We start from the raw sequence: 23,247 nt of genomic DNA, 5'->3' as shown, positions 1-23,247 counted from the left end.
TTTTGGTCTTAGGAGCGTGTTTGGATGTTGAATTGGAGGTCCGTAGGTCATTTTAGCGCTAATTGGCGAAAGTTGGAAAAATGATGATTTTTGAGAAGTTTGATCGGGAGTGGACTTTTTGATATCGAGGTCGGATTCTGATTTCGAAATTTGGAGTAGGTCCGTAATGTCAATTATGACTTGTGTGCAAAATTTGAAGTCAATCGGACTTGATTTGATAGGTTTCGGCGTCGGATGTAGAAGTTTGAAACATTAAAGTGTCACAACCCAATTTCACATATAGGTCGTGATGGCGCCCAACACTACAGCTAGGCAAGCCAACCGATAAATTAAACATATATTAATTATTTTTAGAAAATATTTCTAAGTAATTTTATTCTTTTACTAGCAATATTAAAGAGAATATAAAAGATACCGATTAGTTTAAATTCCAGAAAATAATACCAATGTGTGTGCCAAGACCTGGTGTCACAAGTGTATGAGCATCTATTAGATTATACAAAACTCCAAATACTGACTGAAATAAAATACACAAAATGTAAATGTAAAAAGAGATACTGGTAGCTGCAGAACGGCACAGAGAGACGGCTCATCACTATGCCCCTAGATAACGTGGGTGTAAGACGGTAGGTCCCCCACTAGTACTTGCCTCAGGTCCTGCACAAAAAGTACAGCAAGTGTAGTATGAGTACGTAAACAACGTGTACCCAGTAAGTATCAAGCCTAATCTCGAAGTGGTAGAGACGAGATGGCCGACTTTGACACTCATTATGGATCAATAATAATAATTGAAATAAAACTAGAATATCTAAATCAGCATGATTCATAGAATATAACAATAATTTATTTAACCAGCAGAAATAATTTAAATTCCTTCAATTCCAATAAATTTCCAACTTGTCAATTAGTCTCATTTACAGGATTACCAATAATTCCTTAATCAAGTAGGGATAATAATTTTTTTAAATTGCAAAGATTTCCAATTTATCAATTAGCTTTACAATCTACAATAAACTATCAAAGTATCGTGTAATTATTATTATTAAGCATAATTTCTGCCGAGGTCGTATGACTTGATCTAGAGTGTTGTGTACAATGCCGAGGGACGTGCGACGCTATCCATAGATGCATCTATCATGACGAGGCGTTCGGCCCGCTCCACAAGAAATGAGGACATTTTCTTATATACCTACAGAAGGAGAGTATATTTATTAAGAGATCAATTCGAGAGGATGAATAATTTCTTTTAACAATTAATTAATTTAAACAGAAAATTAAGCATATGAGATTTTCATCCTTTAATATTTTTATCTAACAATTCACAATATATATATATATATATATATATATATATATATATATATATATATATATTTCAAATAATATTAATTAAACAAAGAATACAATTTACACAAGTAATTCATGCTTTGAGTCCTAAACTTCCCGGACTTTAGCAATTATAGTAGCTATGCACGGACTCTCGTCACCTCGTGCGTACGTAGCCCCCACAATTAGCAACAATTATTACTTTAATTACCTATGGGGTAATTTCCTCCTCACAAGATTAGACAAGAGACTTACCTTATCTCAAAGTCCACTTTCTGATTACCACGTCGCGTTAAATTCTCGATTCGACGCCGAAAAATCCGAAACTATTCAAATATTATACAAAATAATTAATACATGTTCAATAGTTCGAATTTAGGCTATTAAATAATTTACCCTAACCGAAACAGTAAAATTCCTAAAATTCACCTCGGGCCCACGTGCCCGGATTCTAGGAATTTTTAGATTAACACGTTACCCATAATCTCAAGAACTAAAATATATAATTTCTACCTAATTCCATACCCGTTTTCGTGGTTAAAATCTCATTTTATACAAATATGGATTTTTCCTCTAATCCTTGATTTTCCAAGATTTCAAAGTTATAATCTATCCATAATCTATGTATTTAACTCAAGGTGTGTAGGATTAACTTACCTTCAAGTTGCTAGTTGAAATCCCCTCTCAAAAAGCTCAAAATTCGCCCAAGGATGGAAGAAATGAGGTTAAAAATGGTGAAATCCCGTTTTTAAGACATTATGTACGGAACAGTAGGCTCCTTCTTCGCGAATGCGGTCAGGGCTTCGCGTTCGCGAAGGCCAATTACTTCAGCCTCAAAATTACCCTTCGCGAACGCGAAAGCTCCTGGCTTGCCTTCTTCGCGAACGCGTGCGCTCCTTGGCGAACGGGTAAGGAAATTTCATCCGGTCCCAGTCCTCTTTCGCGAACGCGTCGCCTGACTCGCGAACGAGAAGGGAAAAAACCCAAGGCTTCGCAAATGCATAGCCTTTAACGCGAACGCGAAGGGCAATTACCCTGTCCCATTTTACATTCATTTCGAACGCGAGGGAACTCACGCGTTCGCGAAGAAGGAAACCAAAACTAAATTTTCTGGTGTTTCCGACTTAGCACTGGATGGTTCAAAACACACCCGAGCCCCTCGGAACCGCGTCCAAAGGCACCAACAAGTATGTAAACATAATACGGACTTGCTCGAATTCAACAACAAATCGAAGAATCACACCCCAAAACCAAATTGGATCAAACTTTGAACTTCAAATTTCTAACTTCCTCCGAACGCGCCAAATTATATTTATACTACACGGAATAACATAACAGAGATATGAAAATTTTCAGAACTGGATTCCGACCCTGATATCAAAAAGTCAACTCCCCGGTCAAACTTCCAAATTTTAAATTCTTGTTTTAGCCATTTCAAGCCTAATTTAACTACGGACTTCCAAATAAAATTCCGAATATGCTCCTAAGTCCAAAATCACCATACGGAGCTATTGGAACCGTCAAATCCAAATTTCGGGGTCGTTTTCTCAAAATGATGACCGAAGTCACACTTGGCCATTTAAGGCTAACTTAAGGAACCAAGTGTTCTGATTTCAACCCGAACACTTCCAAATCCCGAACCAACCATCCCCGCAAGTCATAAATCATTAAAAGCACGTACGGAAAGTTTTACTTTAGGGAACGGGGTTCTAAAAGTCAAAATGACCGGTTGGGTCATTACATTTTCCACCTCATTAACAAACGTTCGTCCTCGAATGAGTTTAGAATAATACCTGGAGTGCTGAATAAGTGTGTATATTTGCTTCGCATGTTATCCTCGGCCCCCAAGTCACTTCCTCGACTGGTTGGCCCCTTCACTGGAGTTTTACTGCAAAAATCCTCTTGGACCTCAACTGGCGAACCTGTTTATCAACAATGGCAACTGGTTGCTCTTCATAACCCAAGCTATTTTCTAGATGAACTGTGCTGAAGTCTAACACATGTGATAGGTCGGCATGATACTTCCAGAGCATAGATACACGGAAAACCGGATGAACTCCTAATAGACTGGGAGGCATTGCAAGCTCATAAGCAACCTTCCCAACTCGTCTCAACACCTCAAATGGGCCTATGAACCTTGTGCTCAACTTGCCCTTCTTCCCTAATCTCATGATTCCCTTCATCAGCGAAACCTTCAAGAGAACTTTTTCACCTACCATAAATGATAAATCACGCGCTTTCTGATCTGCGTAACTCTTTTGTCTGGACTGTGTTGTATGAAGTCGCTCCTGAATCAACTTTACCTTTTCCAAGGCATCTTTCACCAAATCAGTACCATATAACTTAGCTTCATCGGGCTCAAACTATCCGATGGGCGAAAGACATCGCCGACCATACAAAGCCTCAAATGGAGCTATCTCAATGATGGGTTGGTAACTGTTATTATAAGCAAACTCGGACAAAAGCAAGAAACGATCCCACTGACCTCCAAAGTCAATCACACATGCCCTGAGCATATCCTCCAAAATTTGAATTGTCCGCTCTGACTGGCCGTTGGTCTGCGGATGAAAGGTCGTGCTGAGCTCTACACGGGTCCCCAATTCACTCTGTACTGATCTCCAGAAATGTGAAGTAAATTGAGGGGCTCTATCTGATATAATGGATATTGGCACACCGTGCAACCGAACTATCTCCTGAATATAAATCTGGGCCAAACTCTCTGAAGTATATGTAGTCACAACAGGAATAAAGTGTGCCGACTTGGTCAACCTGTCAACAATCATCCAAACTGCATCAAACTTCCGCAAGGTCCGCGGCAACCCAACCACAAAGTCCATAGTAATGCATTCCCATTTCCACTCTGGTATAGCCATCTGCTGAAGTAGGCCACCTAGCCTCTGGTGCTCATATTTAACTTGCTGGAAATTTAGACACCTAGCTACATACTCAACTATGTCCTTTTTCATTCAACGCCACCAATAATGCTGCCTCAGGTCACGATACATCTTCGTAGCACCTGGATGAATAGAATACCGAGAACTTTGTGCTTCCTCTAGGATCTTCTCCCTCAAGCCATCAACATTAGGAACACATAGGCGACCATGAAGTCGCAGAATAGTGAAGACTGAGCGACGACGCATGCAAGAACTCGGCTGGGCTCTGAAGAACCATTAAGTGTGGATCATCATACTAGCGAGCCTTGATCTGCTCAAATAGTGAAGACTGAGCTACAACACATGCAAGAATTCGGCTGGGCTCTGAAATGTCCAATCTCACAAGTCGGTTAGCCAAGGATTGAATATCCAAAGCTAATGGCCTCTCCTCTGCTGTAATGAAAGCCAAACTACCCATACTCTCTGCCTTTCTACTCAAGGCATCTACAACCACATTTGCTTTACCTAGATGATATAGGATAGTAATATCATAATCTTTCAGTAATTCCAGCCATCTATGCTGCCTCAAATTTAGGTCCCTCTGCTTGAACAAATGCTGCAAACTGCGATGATCAGTGTAAACTTAACAAGACACCCCATAAATATAATGCCTCCGAAATCTTAAGAGTGTGAACAATTACAGCTAATTCCAAATCATGTACCGGATAATTCTTCTTGTGTGGCTTCAGCTGACGTGAAGCATATGCAATAACTCGCCCTTCCTGTATCAATACACAACCCAAGCCAACGCGTGAAGCGTCGCAATACACTGTATACATTCCCGAATTGGAAGGCAACACTAACACTGGTGCTGTAGTCAATGTTGTCTTGAGCTTCTGAAAGCTCGCCTCACAATCATCGGACCATCGGAACGGAGCACCCTTTTGGGTTAATTTGGTCAAAGGTGCTGCAATAGATGAAAAGCCTTCCACGAACCGACGATAATAACCTGTTAAACCCAGAAAACTCCTAATCTCAGTCGCCGAAGTGGGACAATGCCAATTTTGAGCTGCCTCAATCTTTTTGGGATCAACTTTAATACCCTTGCCCGATACAATATGTCCCAAAAATGCTACAGGCTCTAGCCAGAACTCACATTTGGAGAACTTAGCATATAGCTTTTTTCCCGCAATGTTTGAAGCACTACTCTTATATGTTGCTCATGCTTATCCTTACTGCGCGAGTAGATCAAAATGTCATCAATGAAGACAATGACAAACGAATCAATATATGGCCTGAATACCCTATTCATCAGATCCATAAACGTTATTGGGGCGTTAGTTAAACCGAAAGTCATCACCAGAAACTCATAATGACCATATCTAGTTTGGAAAGTAGTCTTCAAAACATCTGAATCCTGAATCTTCAACTGATGGTACCCCGACCTCATGTCGATCTTAGAGAACACCATAGCACCCTGCAACTGGTCAAATAGATCATCAATACGCGGCAACGGGTACTTGTTCTTAATAGTGACTTTGTTCAATTGGCAATAATCACTGCACATCCGCATTGTCCCATCCTTCTTCTTCACAAATAATACAGGTACACCCCAAGGCGATACACTCAGTCTGACGAACCCTTTGGCTAGTAACTCTTCAAGCTGTTCTTTCAATTCTTTCAATTCTTTTGGAGCCATGCGATACGGTGGGATAGATATAGGCTGGGTATCTGCAGCCAAGTCAATACAGAAATCAATATCACGATTAGGTGGAATACCTGAAAGATCTGAAGGAAATACATCGAAGAACTCCCGAGCTACAGGCACTGAATCAATAGCTGGAGTCTCTGCAGTAGTATCCTGAACATAGGCTAGATAAGCCAAACAACCCTTCTCAACCATATATTGAACCTTTATAAAACAAATAACTCGATTAAATGAACTAACAGACGAACCCTTCCACTCCAGCCTAGGTAATGTTGGAATAGCCAAAGTAACAGTCTTGGCATGACAATCTAGAATAGCATGATATGGAGATAACCAATCCATGCCCAAAATAATTTCAAAATCGGTCATCTCGAGCAATAAGAGATCTGATCTAGTTTTATAACCACAGAATATAATAATACAAGACCGGTAGATCCGGTTCACAATAACAGAATCGCCCACAGGAGTGGACATGTAAACAGGAGTACTCAAGGACTCACGAGAAACACCCAGGAATGGAGCAAATAGAGATGACACATATGAATACGTAGATCCTAGATCAAATAATATTGACCCGCAAATAGAAATAATACCTGTAATCATGGCATCTGAGGCGTCTGCATCTGGTCTGGCCGGAAAAGCATAAAATCGAGCTGGAGCACCAACTAGCTGACCTCCACATCTAGGACGGCCCCTACCCACCTGTCCTCCACCTCTTGGTGGTCGGACTACTGGTGGAGCAACTGGTCTGGCAAGCATAGGCTGCTGACCCTGCTGCACTGGTCTACCCCGCAGCCTGGTGCAGAATCTCCGCATGTGACTGGGGTCCCCGCACTCGTAACAACTCTTCGGTGCGATGGGTTGCTGACTAAGAGTATGGCCCTGGGGAACTGAATACCCATGGAAAGAACCCTGAATAGTTGGTGGGCGATAAGAAATCTCTGGTATAGCACTGAAATAAGGTCGTACTGGAGCACCTTGAGGAGTTGGTGGTGCTGGATATGGGGATCTGCTGGACTGTCCCCTCACGAACTGACCTCTGCCGATCTTTCCAGAATACCTGAACCGCTTACCTCTCATAACCTTCTCTCGGCTCCTCTGACGTACACCCTTAATCCTGCAGGCTATCTCCACGACTAGCTCATAAGAAGTACCCATCTCAACCTCTCTAGCCATAGTGGCTTGAATTCCAGTATGTAAACCCGCAACAAATCTCTGCACTCTCTCCGCCTCAGTAGGGAGTATCATAAATGCATGGCGAGATAAATCAGAAAACCTCGCCTCATAATCGGTCACTGACATCGGACCCTGCTGGAGCTTCTCAAACTGAAACCTCAACTCTTCCCTCTGGGAGGGTGGAATATACCTATCCAGGAAGATACAGGTGAACCTATCCCAAGTCATGAGAGGAGAATCTGCTGGTCTGCCAAGAACATAAGATTGCCACCATCTACGGGCTCTGCCCTCTAGCTGAAAAGTAGCAAAGTCTACCCCATGAGACTCCAATATCCTCATGTTGTACAGTCTATCCTTGCACCGATCAATGCAATCCTAGGGATCCTCATGTCTCTCACCCCCAAAGATAGGAGGATGTAGTCTAGTCCATCTGTCCAATAGTTTCTGAGGATCAGTGGCTGTAGCTGGCCTGGGCTCAGGTGTAGCTGCTGCCACTGGCTGGGCTCCACCCACGGGTAGTGCACCCTGGGTCTGATATACAGCAGTTGCCTGTCCATGAGCCTGTGCGGTAGGGGTCTGTGCTCCCCCGACCGCCTGGGATGTGGCTGGGTCTGCCGGTAATAAACCGGCCTGAGTCATATTGTCTATGAACCGCAGCATACGACCCATAACATCCTGGAATCCCGGTGCAGTTGTGAAATCCACCGGAGCTAGCTCTGCCATATGCACTTCACCCTGCTCCTCAATAGTGGGATTCTCTGCTGGACCCACTGGTGGAATAACTGGAACAGTCCTGGGACGTCCTCTACCTCTATCACGGGTTGGAGCCCTCCCTCGGCCTCTAGCAACTGGGGGAGTAGCTCTTCCCTGGTCTGGAACCTCATTAGAGCGTGTTCTCACCATCTGTGAGAGAATAAGAGAAGGATATTTAGTACTACATAAATTGCACAATGGAATATGAAGAAAGGTAGTTTGCTAACACTATATAGCCTCTCGAAGATAAGTACAGACGTCTACGTACCGATCCGCAAGGCTCTATTAGGTCTGCTCATAACTTGTGAGACCTATGTGAACCTAGTGCTCTGATACCATGTTGTCACGACCCAATTTCACCTATACGTCGTGATGGCGCCCAACACTACAGCTAGGCAAGCCCACCAATAAATTAAACATATATTAATTATATTCAGAAAAATTTAATTTTATTCTTTTACTAGCAATATTAAAGAGAATATAAAAGATACCGATAAGTTTAAATTCTAGAAAATAATATCAATGTGTGTGCCAAGACCTGGTGTCACAAGTGTATGAGCATCTATTAGATTATACAAAACTCCAAATACTGACTGAAATAAAATACACAAAATGTAAATGTAAAAAGAGATACTGGTAGCTGCAGAATGGCACAGATAGACAGCTCACCACTATGCCTCTAGATAACGTGGGTGCAAAACGATAGGTCCCCCACTAGTACTTGCCTCAGGTCCTGCACAAAAAGTGCAGCAAGTGTAGTATGAGTACGTAAACAACGTGTACCCAGTATGTATCAAGCCTAATCTCGAAGTGGTAGAGACGAGATGGCCGACTTTGACACTCACTATGGGTCAACAATAATAATTGAAATAAAACTAGAATATCTAAATCAGCATGATTCATAGAATATAACAATAATTTATTTAACCAGCATAAAAAATTTAAATTTCTTCAATTCCAATAAATTTCCAATTTGTCAATTAGTCTCATTTACAGGATTACCAATAATTCCTTAATCAAGCAGGGATAATAATTTTATTTAATTGCAAAGATTTCCAATTTATCAATTAGCTTTACAAGATACAATAAACTATCAAAGTATCGTGTAATTATTATTATTAAGCACGATTTCTACCGAGGACGTACGGCCCGATCCAGAGTGTTGTGTACACTGCCGAGGGACGTGCGGCGCGATCCATAGATGCATCTATCCTGCCGAGGCGTTCGGCCCGCTCCACAAGAAATGAGGACATTTTCTTATGTGCCTCCGGAAGGAGAGTATATTCATTATAAGGTAAATTCGGGATGAGAACAATTTCTTTTAACAATTAATTGATTTAAACAGACAATCAAACAGAAAAATAATCAAGTATATGAGATTTCCATCCTTTAATATTTTTATCTAACAATTCACAATATATATAAATGTATATATATATCAAATAATATTAATTAAATAAAGAATACAATTTACACAAGTAATTCATGCTTTGAGTCCTAAACTACCCGGACTTTAGCATTTATAGTAGCTACGCACGGACTCTCGTCACCTCATGCGTACGTAGCCCCCACAATTAGCAACAATTATTACTTTAATTACCTATGGGGTAATTTCCCCCTCATAGTCCACTTTTCGATTACCACGTCGTGTTAAATTCTCGATTCGATGCCGAAAAATCTGAAACTATTCAAATATTATGCAAAATAATTAATACATGTTCAATAGTTTGAATTTAGGCTATTAAATAATTTACCCTAACCAAAACAGTAAAATTCCTAAAATTCATCTCGGGACCACGTTCCCGGATTTTGGAAATTTTCAGATGAAAACATTACCCATAATCTCAAGAACTCAAATATATAATTTCTACACAATTCCAAACCCGTTTTCATGGTTAAAATCTCATTTTATACAAATATGGGTTTTTCCTCTAATCCTTGATTTTTCAAGATTTTAAAGTTATAATCTACCCATAATCTATGTATTTAACTTAAAGTGTGTAGAATTAACTTACCTTCAAGTTTCTAGTTGAAATCCCCTCTCAAAAAGTTCAAAAATCGCCCCAAGGATGGAAGAAATGAGGTTAAAAATGGTGGAATCCCATTTTTAAGACATTCTGTCCAAAACAGTAGGCTCCTTCTTCGCGAACGCGGTCAGGGCTTCGTGTTCGCGAAGGCCAATTTCTTCAGCCTCAAAATTACCCTTCGCGAATGCGAAAGGGGTATCGCGAACGCGAAGGCTCCTGGCTTGCCTTCTTCGTGAACGCATAAGGAAATTTCATCTGGTCCCAGTCCTCTTTCGCGAACGCGTCGCCTGACTCGCGAACGCGAAGGGAAAAAACCCAAGGCTTCGCAAATGCATAGCCTTTCATGCGAACGCGAAGCGCAATTGCCTAGTCCCATTTTACCTTCATCGCGAACGCGAGGGAACTCACGCGTTCGCGAAGAAGGAAACCAAAACTGGAATTTTCTGGTTTTTCCGACTTAGCTCCGGATGGTTCAAAACACACCAGAGCCCCTCAGGACCCCGTCCAAAGGCACCAACAAGTCTGTAAACATAATACGGACTTTCTCGAACTCTCAAAACACGAAATGCAACAACAAATCCAAGAATCACACCCCAAAACCAAATTGGATCAAACTTTGAACTTCAAGTTTCTAACTTCCTCCGAACGTGCCGAATCATATTTATACTACTCAGAATAACACCAAATTTTGCGTGCAAGCCTTAAATGACATAACGGAGCTATGAAAATTTTTGGAACTGGATTCCGACCCCGATATTAAAAAGTCAACTCCCCGGTCAAACTTTCAAATTTTAAATTCTTTTGTTTTAGCCATTTCAAGCCTAATTTAACTACGGACTTCCAATTGAAATTCCGAATAGACTCCTAAGTCCAAAATCACCATACAGAGCTATTGGAACAGTCAAATCCAAATTTGGGGGTCGTTTTCTCAAAATAATGACCGAAGTCAAACTTGACCTTTTAAGGCTAACTTAAGGAACCAAGTGTTCCGATTTCAACCCGAACACTTCCAAATCCCGAACCAACTATCCCCACAAGTGATAAATCATTAAAAGCACATACAAAAAGTTTTATTTTAAGCAACGGGGTTCTAAAAGTCAAAATGACCGGTTGGGTCATTACATAATGTTCATTAGGCTTGAATCGATGTGTAATTCGTGTTTCTAGCATTGTTTGATGTAATTTAGAGTCTCAACTAAGTTCGTGTGATGTTTTAGGACTAGTTGGTATATTTGATTGAGGTCTAGGGGGCCTAGGTGAGTTTCGGATGGTTAACGGGTCATTTTTGGACTTAGAAAATTTTCTGGTGCTGGGCTGGTTCTGGTGTAATCGCACCTGCGCAGGGTTGACCGCAGGTGCGAGCAATGGGGCTCAAGTGAGGAGCTAGGGAAGTTGGCAAGTGGTCACAGGTGCGGTGTGTGGGTCACAGAAGCGGAGTCGCTTCTGCGGGGGATCGATCGCAGAAGCGGGTGAGTGCTTGGGGAGGCTTCCGCAGAAGCGAACGAGGGACCGCAGAAGCGCATCCACAGATGCGGAGATTTGCACGCAGGTGCAAAACCTGGGGATTTAAGTGAACTCCGTAGATGCGGAGACTTCACCGCAGAAGCAGAATTTGGTCCACAAAAGCGGAAAGCCTGGGCAGATTTTATAAATTCAAGGGCTCGGGATGTTTATCATTTGTTGGACATTTGAGCTCGGGTTTGGCGATTGTTTGAGAGAATTTTCAAGGGATTTCTTGAGGTAAGTCCCTTGTGCTTATTTTTTATCAATAATCTTATTTCCCTGTTGATTTTTCCACCTAGATTATGTGTGTTTAAGGTGGAATATGGGAGTTTGACGCTAGGGATTTGGAGAGTGTAATTTGGGAATTTGAGTGGTGACTTGGTGTCGGATTTTGATAATTTTGGTATGGGTGAACTCGTGGTTGAATGGGTGTTTGTATTTTGTGACTTTTACCCGATTCCGAGACGTGGGTCCGGGTCGACTTTTTGGGGCGATTTTTCGAATCCTTGCAAAAGTCGTAGATTTATGATTTAAATTAGTTTCTTGTAATTGTATTCATGTTATAAAGTTGCTTTTGGCTAGATTTGGGCTATTCGGAGTCTGAAAATTGAGGAAAAGGCATTCTTACCGATTGATTGAGCGACACTTGAGGTAAGTGACTTGTCTAACTTTGTGTGGGGGAAATCCCCCTTAGGATTTGTTATTGTTGTAATAATTTGTGATATGTGAGCGCCGTGTACGCAAGGTGACGAGTACGTACACGGGCTGATTATGAAAAATTCAGTTCTTGCTGATTTGTCATCTATTAAAATACATTAACTGAGTTGTCTTCTTTTAAAATACATTAACTGAGTTGCCTTAGCACATGGAGTGATCATGTTTAGTCTAGCATCGCATGTCTACGTGCCTTAACTCTTACTTGCAATTTTTGAAACATGCTTAGTTGAATTACCTGCTTTCCTTGATTTGAATTAAATATTTAACTGTAAGATCCTTGTTGTAAATTCGTGTTTGTTCCTTCGGTTATCTGTTGCATATTTACTTTGAGACTACGAGGCGGTTCCTCGGGAGATCCCCATGTACTGCATATTTACTTTGGGACTACGAGGTGGTTCCTCAGGAGATCCCCCTGTACTGCATATTTACTTTGTGACTATGAGGCATTTACTCGGGAGATCCCCCTGTACTGCATATTTACTTTGGGACTACGAGGCGTTTACTCGGGAGATCCCCCTGTACTGCATATTTACTTTGGGACTACGAGGCGGTTCCTCGGGAGATCCCATGTACTGCATCATCACATTTGGGACTACGAGGCAATACCTTGGGAGTGCCCTTGTTGTGTACCTCTATTTATTATGCTGATATTTTCTGAAACTTCTTATTGTTTAATGTATGACATAAAAATATTGTGCCTCTTGATATGATATTTTCAAGTAATGTATGACATAGAAATATTATTTCGATTCCGCCGGAGGTATCTACAAAAAATAATTCTGTTATACCAAAGTCGACTCGTTATAATATAGTCTTGAAATCCTGTTCTTGATTAGGATTTAGCTTTGATTGTGCTTCCTCAAATACTTGTATAGCATTTTGATTCTTAATAATATACTAACCTTTTTACTTTGTGTTCTAGCGCTCTTTTTTTGGAATAAATTTATGTATCATAAGATTTGTTTTTTAACTTGAATAACATTTTTACTCATATGATGAATTTAAAAAATAATTGAATTGGATTCTCTTGCTTAATAATTAATTAAAAGATATAATTATTTGGGTTTAACATAAAAAATAATTTATTATATGTTGATTCACATCTTAATATTAGTTCATCTCTTGTTTTGAATATTTAATCTTAATTATAATTTTATACACTAAAATTTTATTTTCAAAGAGTAAAAGATTGATATGACATTTCACTTTTAGATATTTATATTTGTAGAATCATTAGTGATATTGACTCTTACCAACCATTTTCTTTTCTCTTTCTCACACATTTATATTGCTAAATATTTTCTTAGTTGTTGTTTAATAATTGGGTATTTTTTAATATTACACGAAAAATTGATAAAAAAATATTATTTGAGTAGGAAAATAGTTCAAATATAATATAAAAATATATTATCGTGGGGGTATTTTTTTCTCAATTTCAACTATTTATGCAGTCCATTTGATATTACGTTTATTTTTTGTATTGGACATTATAGAGTGGCAATGTATTGCCAATACGGAGGATTCATATGAAATTAATTTTATTAATTTTTAATAAGAATTTTAATAGATAAAATTTTATTAATTTTAAATCTTAAATATTAAAAATTAGCAAAGAAGGTATTGTAGTCCAAAAAATAGGTTATTGCAGTTATGTCCTTTCCCTATGAATTCTTCTGCTTAACATTTTATTTTGGTATATTAATATTGTATTTATACTTTTATAATAATATAGGCTCTCCTTTTTTCTAAATGGATTTGGACAATATAATAAATTCTCAAATTAAATTAGTAATAGGAAACTATAAGACGTTTTCGAATTAAATTAGTAATAGAAATTTTTAAAAAGTATTTCCTAAAAGTAATAGGGCCCCACTGTTGACTTTTTGTTGACTTATTTCGGATTTATTGTGAAATTTAGCATTTTCATATGGAATTGATTCCTACATTTCGTGTTGATTGTATCGAATAATTTGTGACTAGATTCGAGGTGTTCGGATGCCGAATTGCAAGGAAAAGGCTTATTGGAATAAAGAATTGCACGGTTTGAGGTAAGTAACAGTTCTAAACTTGGAGCTTAAGGTATGAATCCCAAATTACGTGTTATATAAATTGTTTGGAGGTGACGCACATGCTAGGTGACGGGCGTGCACCGTGAAAATTTGTGACGTAATTGATTCCGTATTGTAATCAAATAATCTTGCCATTATCCATGTACTTTTATGTGTTAAAGAAATTGAGCTGAGAATCATGTTAAAAATCATGCTGAGGCTATATGTCGTTATTATTGAGACCAACTGAGGTCATATTATTGTTGAATTATTTGTTTAAATTATAATTTCATACTCAATCATGTTCATTCATTTCATATCATATCTCAGTCTCTGTTGCTAATTATTGATACATCATATTATTATTTTTGGACTGATTTTCATGACATTTTGAGCCCGAGAGACTGGAGAGATTGATGACTGAGTGAGGCTAAGGGCGAGATTGTGAGAATATTTATGGGATCGGGCTGCACGCCACAGCAGGCCATATTGACTTTATATACTTTATTATTATGGGATCGGGTTGCACACCGCAGCAAGCCAGATTGGCTTATTATAGCGCTTGGGCTGAAGGAGCCCCTCCGGAGTCTGCACCCCCCACACTGAGTGCAGTGGATATTATATTTGGGATGGAGTTGCAATATATATTCACTTCTGGGATGGAGTGCCTTGGGCATGGAGTTGCCTTATTTATTTATATTTGGGATGGAGTTCCCTGGGCATGAAGTTGCCTTATTTATTTATATTTGAGATGGAGTTCCCTGGGCATAGAGTTGCCTCATTTATTTGTATTTGGGATGGAGTTCCCTGGGCTAGATTGGCCTTGTACAGTACTAAGTGACTGAATGTCAGTTATTATGTATATATATTTGGGATGGATCTTCTCTGGGCTGGATTGGCCATATACAGTACTGTGAGATTGAGTACTCTGAGAGTGTGAGTACATGAGTTCATCATTGTGCTGCATTGCATTAGACATGCATACTTGATATGTAGACATACAGAAGTATTTTTTCCTCATACCATCTGATAATGGGATATCTTATCTGTCGTTAAACTTTTGAGAAAAATCATAGGTTTCAGACTTACTCATATTTTTGGTGACTTTCGGCAAAGGATTTGAGTTTTACTGTTATATTGAAAAGAAAATATTTATTTTCTGAAATTTTATACGAGCTGAGCATTTTATTATTGAGTTATTACTTGTGTTGCTTTAAATTATATTGTTATGAACTGTTGCTAGTTATTGAAGTTGGACTCTAACCCTTTTCTCGGCTTGTCACTACTTTCAAGCTAAGGTTATGTTTGTTACTTATTAAGTACAACCGACCCCATGTACTACACTTCTGCACATTGTGTGAAGATTTCTAATGCTGATGTAGCTGCGTACAGCGGGAGGTGGATCTGAAAATGTACCTGTGTTCCAGTCATTGCTGTCTCTTGTTCATGGTAGCTTTAGAATTTTTAATCTGTTTATGTATATTTTAAATAGATGACGTATATTTATTCCATACCAGTTTTGTAAATTCTAATCTTAGAAGCTCATGATTTGTACTACCAGTCCTTGGGGAGTGTATTAGAGTCAGTTAAATATTAATTGAATCGGATTGTTTTTTATTTGGCTTACCTAGCGGGTGAGGTTAGGTGTCATCACGGCTAGTTGGATTTTGGGTTGTGACATGCACAGATACTCGTCACCCCATGCGTGTGTTGCTCCCACAACATGTAGCACATAACAAATATAACACCCACGGGATAACTTTTTCCTCACAAGATTAGACACGAGACTTACCTCGCTCCAAAGTTCCATAACCGGCTCCAACGCCTCTCTAACACCTGAAATTGATGCCGATCGATCCGAAACTAGTCAAACAATGTGCAAACCAATAAAAATATACTCTAATACTCATAATTAATCAATTTATAACAATTTTCAACTTCGCTCGAAGAGTCAACAAAGTCAACCCTCAGGCCCACGTGCCTGAATTCCGAATATTTTCGAAGATAAACATTACCTATAACACCACAAACTTAAATATATAATTTATTCCTAATTCCATGTCCAACTTCGTGGTCAAAATCCTACCAATTCTAGGTTTTTCTTCAAAATCCCAAAATTTCCACCAATTTTCATGTTAAAATTCCATATGTGTTCATGAAATATAATCAAAAGTGATTTAGAAATACTTACCCCCAAGAGGTGTATGAAATAGCTCTCCAAAATCGCCCCAAAGTCGGATCCAAGAGAAAAAAATGAGATGAAATGAGCAAATCCTATTTTTGCTAACGATATATTGCACATGCCTCCCTTCTACGTGATCGCGGAAAAGCCCACTCGATCGCGAAGTCCACATAGACCTTGCCCAGAAATCTTCTTACGCGAACGCCTTAACCATTTCGCTATCGCGAATCTTAACCAGATGAGCCTACGCAAATGCGATCTAAACCACGCGAACGGGAAGGCAATAAACCCCAGTCTGAGAAATTACCCTACGCGATCGCATGAGACCTTCCGCGATCGCATAACACAACTCTCCCAAATAGGCCTGCCTCCTCAACTCACCGCGTTCGCGACTCAACCCATGTGAACGAGAAGAAACACCTGCTCCAACTCCGCGATCGCGATCCTTTCTACGCGATTGTGATGAACAAAACCTCCACCAGCCTAGCTAACCCTTCGCGATCGCATCCTTACTTTCGTGATCGTGATGCACACCAAACACACTAGAAATCGGCAGTGACAAAACAAGGAGAATTGATCCGAAACAACCCCGAAACTCACCTGAGGCCCCTGGGACTCTGTCCGATCACACCAACAAATCTCATTACATTACACAAACTTATCCAAAGGCTCGAAACACTATGAATAAAATCAAATCATGAATCGACGATCATAATCCTTCTTTCAAATTTCAAACTTCCAAACTTCGACGAACGCGTCTGAATCATATCAAAATATTTCGGAATGACGCCAAATGTAACGACCCGGTGGGTCGTTTTACTTTCTAGAATGTCGTTCCCCTAAATAAGACTTCCCGTATATTCTTCTACTATTTTATGACTTGCGGTAATGGTTAGTTTGGGATTTGGAAGGGTTCGGGTTGAAATCGGAACACTTGGTTCCTTAGGGTTGGCTTAAAAGGCCAAGTTTGACTTCGGTCAACATTTTGAGTAAATGACCTCGGAATCAGGATTTGACGGTTCCAAAAGGTTTGTATGATGATTTTGGACTTGAGTGTATGTTCGGATCGGATTTTAGATGAACCGGGAGCGTTTCGGCGCCTTATAATGAAAGTTAGTTCTTGAAAGTTTTAAAAGTTTTTTAAATTTGGTTTGAAGCGGCTTTTGGTGTTATCGAGGTCCAAACGGAATTTCGAGACCGAGAATAGTTTTGTAATGTCATTTAAGACTTCCACGCAAAATTTGGGGTCAATCCGAGTAGTTTAAGTATGTTTCGGCGCATTGAAAATAAATTGAAAAACTTAAAGTTCTTAAGTTTGTTTCAAATTGGTTTTGGGGTGCGATTCTTAGTTTTGTTGTTGATTTTTGCAATTCGAGAGTTCGAGCAAGTCCGTATCAGGTTTTCAGACTTGTTGGTGCCTTTGGATGGGGTCCCGATGCGCTCGGGTTAGTTTCGAACCCCACGGAGCTAAGTGTGAAAAACCAAAAAAATTCCAGTTCTGGTTTCCTTCTTCGCGAACGCGGAAGGACTCTCGCGTTCACGTAGAAGGAATTGGGGACTAGGGAATTCTATGCTATGCATTCGTGTGAGGCGACTCGCGTTCACGTAGAGTACTCTGGGCTGGGCTTGGGCTTGGGCCGCTATTTGTTCTTCGCGTTCGCAGAGAAGCCCTCGCATACGCGAAGGGTAGGCCAAGCCAGCCTCCGCGTTCGCGTTCGTGATGAGTCATCTCAGGGGTTCGAACCGTTTGTCTTAGCAAATGCGAGGTCCGTTCCGCGTTCACGATGAAGGTAGGCAGCTGGGCAGTAAGTTTAAAAATCGGGATTTAGGCATTTTTGGGGCCATTTATTTCACTCTTGGGCGATTTGAGAGCCTTGAAGAAGGGGATTTCGACCTAGCTTTGTGAGGTAAGTAATTTCTACTTAATGTGAGTTTAATACATAGATTGTGGGTAGATCTTAACATGAAAATTTGTAGAAATCATGGGTTTAGATGAAAAACCTAGCTTTTGATTAAAATGGGATTTTACCACGAAAATGATTATGGAACCTAGTGAAAATCATATATTTATGTTCCTCAGGTTATGGGTAACAACTTTCTTCTAAAATTTCTGGAATCCGGGCACGTGGGCCCGGGGGTGAATTTTAGGAATCTTGCAATTTTGGTTGGGTAATCACTTTGATAGTGGAGATATGAACTTTTGAGCAATAGATTGATCGATTTATATTATGTTTGGATAGTTCCGAGTCGTTTGGCATCAAATTTGGAGGTTTGAGCGCATTCTTGAATTGGGAAGTAAGCTTTGAGACGAGGTAAGTCTCTTTTCTAACCTTGTAAGAGGGAAATTACCCCATAGGTGAACTTAATCAATATGTGTTGTTATTTGTGGGCGTTACATACGCACGAAGTGACGAGAGTCCGTACGTAGCTACTATTCCTGTTTATGTCCGGGTAGTTTTAGGTTTACACCATGCTTGTGGACACCGTTATTTGATCATAATTGCTATCTATATCAAATGGTACTGAGTCGAGGATTTTTAAGGATTTAAAAGCTCCAAATCGAATTGTCACGACCCGGAATTCACTAGTCGTGATGGCATCTAACCCAACATGCCAGGTAAGCCAATTAATGATTTCCCTTTTTTAATTAATTTAATAACACAATTTAACAAAGGAGTTATCTAAGTCTTATACATCCCCAAGGACTGGTAGTATAAATCATGAGCTTCTAAGAATATAATTTACAAGCTGATATGAAGTAAATACATCTTTTGTTTGAAAGGTACATAAACAGAGTTTTTATAAATCTAGGGCTACCATGAACAAGAGGCAGCTACAACAGGAACGTAGGTACATCTTCAATCCCGGCAACCATAAAGCACAGCAACAACAACAACCAATATCTGCATGCAATGTGCAGAAGTGTAGTATCAGTACAACCGACCCCATGTACTGAGTAAGTATCATCTCTAACCTCGTCGAAGTAGTAATGAGGCTTTGGTTAAAAGATGCTCATTGATAAAACTTGTAATGTAACTAACAATAAAACTATACTACAGTACAATAGAGTAGAGTACATGAAATGATTATACAAAGCAATAACGGAGTACTAAAAGAAAACACAATTCAACAGGTATCAAAATCTCACCCAATCCTTTCCTGAGAGCGAAAGCCAATAAATCACAACAATCACATCAAAATTTTCATAATGTGAGAAATATACCCAAGACATCAAATTCAACGGCACGACAATACCGTTCGTGCATTTATCTCATCCTCGCCAATTATGCGTAAAGCAGTACCAACCAAATGACAGATATGCCGATAACAGAAATGACAGAGTGGGAAATACGCAAATAACTATGGAGGACGAGAGTGTACATGAGAACATTAGTAACAGACTGAATAGAAAGAATATAGGTAGTGGCAATGATTAGGAAAAAGGAATGTAATTTCAACTAACTAGCAAGGTTAAGGCATGAAGATAAATTTGACAAATAAGGAAGCAGACACATAATCTTTATAAGTTAGCAAGTAGGGACATGAACGACTAGTATGGAAGAAGACCTACACTTAAGTGCAACAAAACAGATGGCATGGATGAAATCCTAACAGCAGGAAATAGGCATGATATTAGCAAGTTTAAGCAAATAGAAGGCATGATAGCATGACAACAAGGTGATAAAGGATAAAGACAGAACAATAACGACATATCACATAAGAACCATGAACACGACAATAACAACTCCAGGTAAAGACATGAAGGTATCTGCAAGAAAGAAATATCACAACATAATGCATGTCTCTCGTCCTCACTTGCACGGAAACACCCTTCGTGCCATGAACTCACCATAACATGAAAGCATAATAATATAAATACAATGGCACGGCATCACCCTTCGTGATTTTACTCACATAACATGGCACAACATAACCCTTCGTTCTTTTACTCACAATGATATGGCACGGCATCACCCTTCGTGCTTTTACTCTCAATAATATGGCACGGCATCACCATTCGTGCTTTTACTCTCAATAATATGGCACGGCATCACCCTTCATGCTTTACACTCTCCCTCACATGATAATGCATAAACAAGGGCATGGCATCACCCTTCGTGCTTTACACTCTTCCTTACCAAGCATATGTATATCAATGACAAACAAGGCAGGAAGCATAAATAACATCAAGGGGAGTGTTTAAATGAATATTTCAAATGAATCCCAATCAAAACTTTCCAAGCCAACAATAGTTCAATAAACCCACAAGAACCTTTTTATTAAAGTATTCCAACAAATTTCACAAATGATCTACAACACAAGTATAGAATCTAGTATCTCAAGAATACCGGCCGTAGCAATGTATTAATGATTATGCATATTGATGACTGAATTAAACACACCAATGTATTCTCAGAATTTCCATCAAATTTGATCAAGTTATAATAAGCTAAATCTTAGTTTCTAACATTTAATATTATTTTTTAAGTATCTAGGAGCTAAGTAAGGCATGAGGCAAGAAGATCACGTGATTCTACAAGACACAGTTTATAACATATTTTACCCCCGAGCATGGTTACCCTGGCACATGCATATATGCTCGTCACCTCATATATCTATCACCCCTGCATGTAGCAAACAATGTCAAATAGTAGGAAAAATTCCCTCAACAAAGTTAGGCAAAACACCTACCTCAAAGAAGGCAAACTGATACTCAAAATGAACTCCTCGGGTGATATGACCTCTGGGCGGCTCAAATCTAATCAAAATAACTTCAAAGCACAAATAAACCTCGTAAGAGACTATTCTGGATCATAAAGTCTCAATCTTTAACAAAGTCTAAAAATTGACCCAAAAGTCGACCCACAAGCCCGCACCTCAGAACCAGACAAATTTCACAAAATACGGCCACACATTTAAGTACGAGTCCAACCATACTAGTTTCACTCAAATCCGACTCCAATTCGATGTTCAAAACTCAAAATTGCATATTATGAACTTTAGGCCAAAACCTCCAATTTCTTCTATAATATTCATAATCCAATTACCAAAAACAAGGGCAGATTCGTGATATAAGATCAAAAATGAGTAGAGAACATTTACCCTAGTCCACAAAATGAAAATTGCTCCAAGAATCACCTCAATCCGGGCTTGGAAATATTAAAATAAAGTCAAAATTGTGATTTTTAAAAGAACACTGCCCAGGTCTTTTATGCATCCCGAACGCGGAAGAACTATCGCGTTCGCAAAGAAGAAAACAAAAGTTGCCCAGAATACCCTTCGCGAATGCGAGAAACGGGATGCGAACGCGATGAACAAGGTTCAGGACTTACACGAACGCGTAAGAGACACGCGAACGCGTAAGAGACACGCGAACACAAACAGGAAAATGATCACCAGTGCCCGAGGCCTGGTTTGCACTTCGCGAACGCGACATATGGAATGCGAACGCGAAAAAGGAGGTGGCAGAACTTCGCGAACGCGAGAGGGTAGCTGCGAACGCGAAGAGGAAATATTCCACCCTCCAAAATAACACTATGTGAACGCGAGTGCAAGGACACAAACGCGATGAAGGAAAACCAGATGACAGATTCAACAGTTCGAAATAGGAGGAAAATGTCTTGTATCCCACCCGGAACACACCCGAGGCCCCCGGGATCCCGTCCAAACATACCAACAAGTACCATAACATAACACGGACCTACTCGAGGCCTCAAAACACACAAAACAACATCAGAACGACGTATCACACCTCAATTCGAATTCAATGAACTTGAAACTTCAAACTTCCACAACCGATGCCGAAACCTATCAAATCACGTCCGATTGACCTCAAATGTTGCACACAAGTCACATTTGACATTACGGGCCTGCTCCAACTTACGAAATCGGATTTCGACCCCGATATCAAAAAGTCCACTTCCGGTCAAACTTCTCAAAAACCTTCAAATTTCTAACTTTTGCCAAACGACTCCAAAATGACCTACGGACCTCCAAATCCATTTTCGGACGCGCTCCCAATACCAGAATCACCATACGGAGCTATTCTCAGACTCGGAATCCCAAACGGACATAGATAACATTGAAATGCACTTCAGCCCAAATATGATGAATTTCTTCCAAAATGCTAACTTCCACAATAGGCGCCAAAATGCTACCGGGTTATCCAAAACCCAATCTGAACATACACCCAAGTCCGAAATCATCATACGAACCTGCTGGAACCTTCAAATCCCGATTCCGAGATCATTTACTCAAAAATCCAACCTTAGTCAATTCTTCCAACTTAGAGCTTGAATGTTGAAGTTCATCCTTCCAAATCGATTTCGGATAACTTGAAAACCAACACCGACAGTTTACGCAAGTCATAACACATCATGCGGAGATGCTCGAGCTCTAAAAACTCCAAGAGAAGTGCAGATTCTCAAAACGACCAGTCGGGTCGTTACATCCTCCACCACTTAAACACATGTTTGTCCTTGAACGTGCTAGGAGTCATTCTAAAGCTTTCAAATAACGGTATAATATTACTATGCATAAACCCAGGGGTGATCCCGCGTCACCTTGCCCTATATAAACCTACCAACACAACCTAACTAGAGATCCTTACTTCAACCTTGGTCCTTAAACCTTTGAACCCAATCTCTAACACCCCGAATTCATTATAAGCCCCAAATCTCACATCTACACACAGTATAAGCCTGAACAAACTGTATTAGGCCATAACCATAAACCCCAGGATGAAATCGCATGATGCGCCCCATCACTCGGACCATCACAGTAGGAACTGCTGACCACCATTACTGCCTGAAAGCAAATCCAGTGTCGGTAGCAAACCTCAAATCGTTTAGAGCCTCGTTTAAAACCTTCATACCCCGTTGATGATGAAAGAAACATGCATAACCTCTTAACCACTCATCTGATCAATAATCCA

The sequence above is a fragment of the Nicotiana tabacum genome, chromosome 12 (genome assembly GCF_000715075.1).
Source record: "Nicotiana tabacum cultivar K326 chromosome 12, ASM71507v2, whole genome shotgun sequence".
NCBI lineage: Eukaryota > Viridiplantae > Streptophyta > Magnoliopsida > Solanales > Solanaceae > Nicotiana > Nicotiana tabacum.
This window is presented reverse-complemented; position numbering follows the sequence as displayed.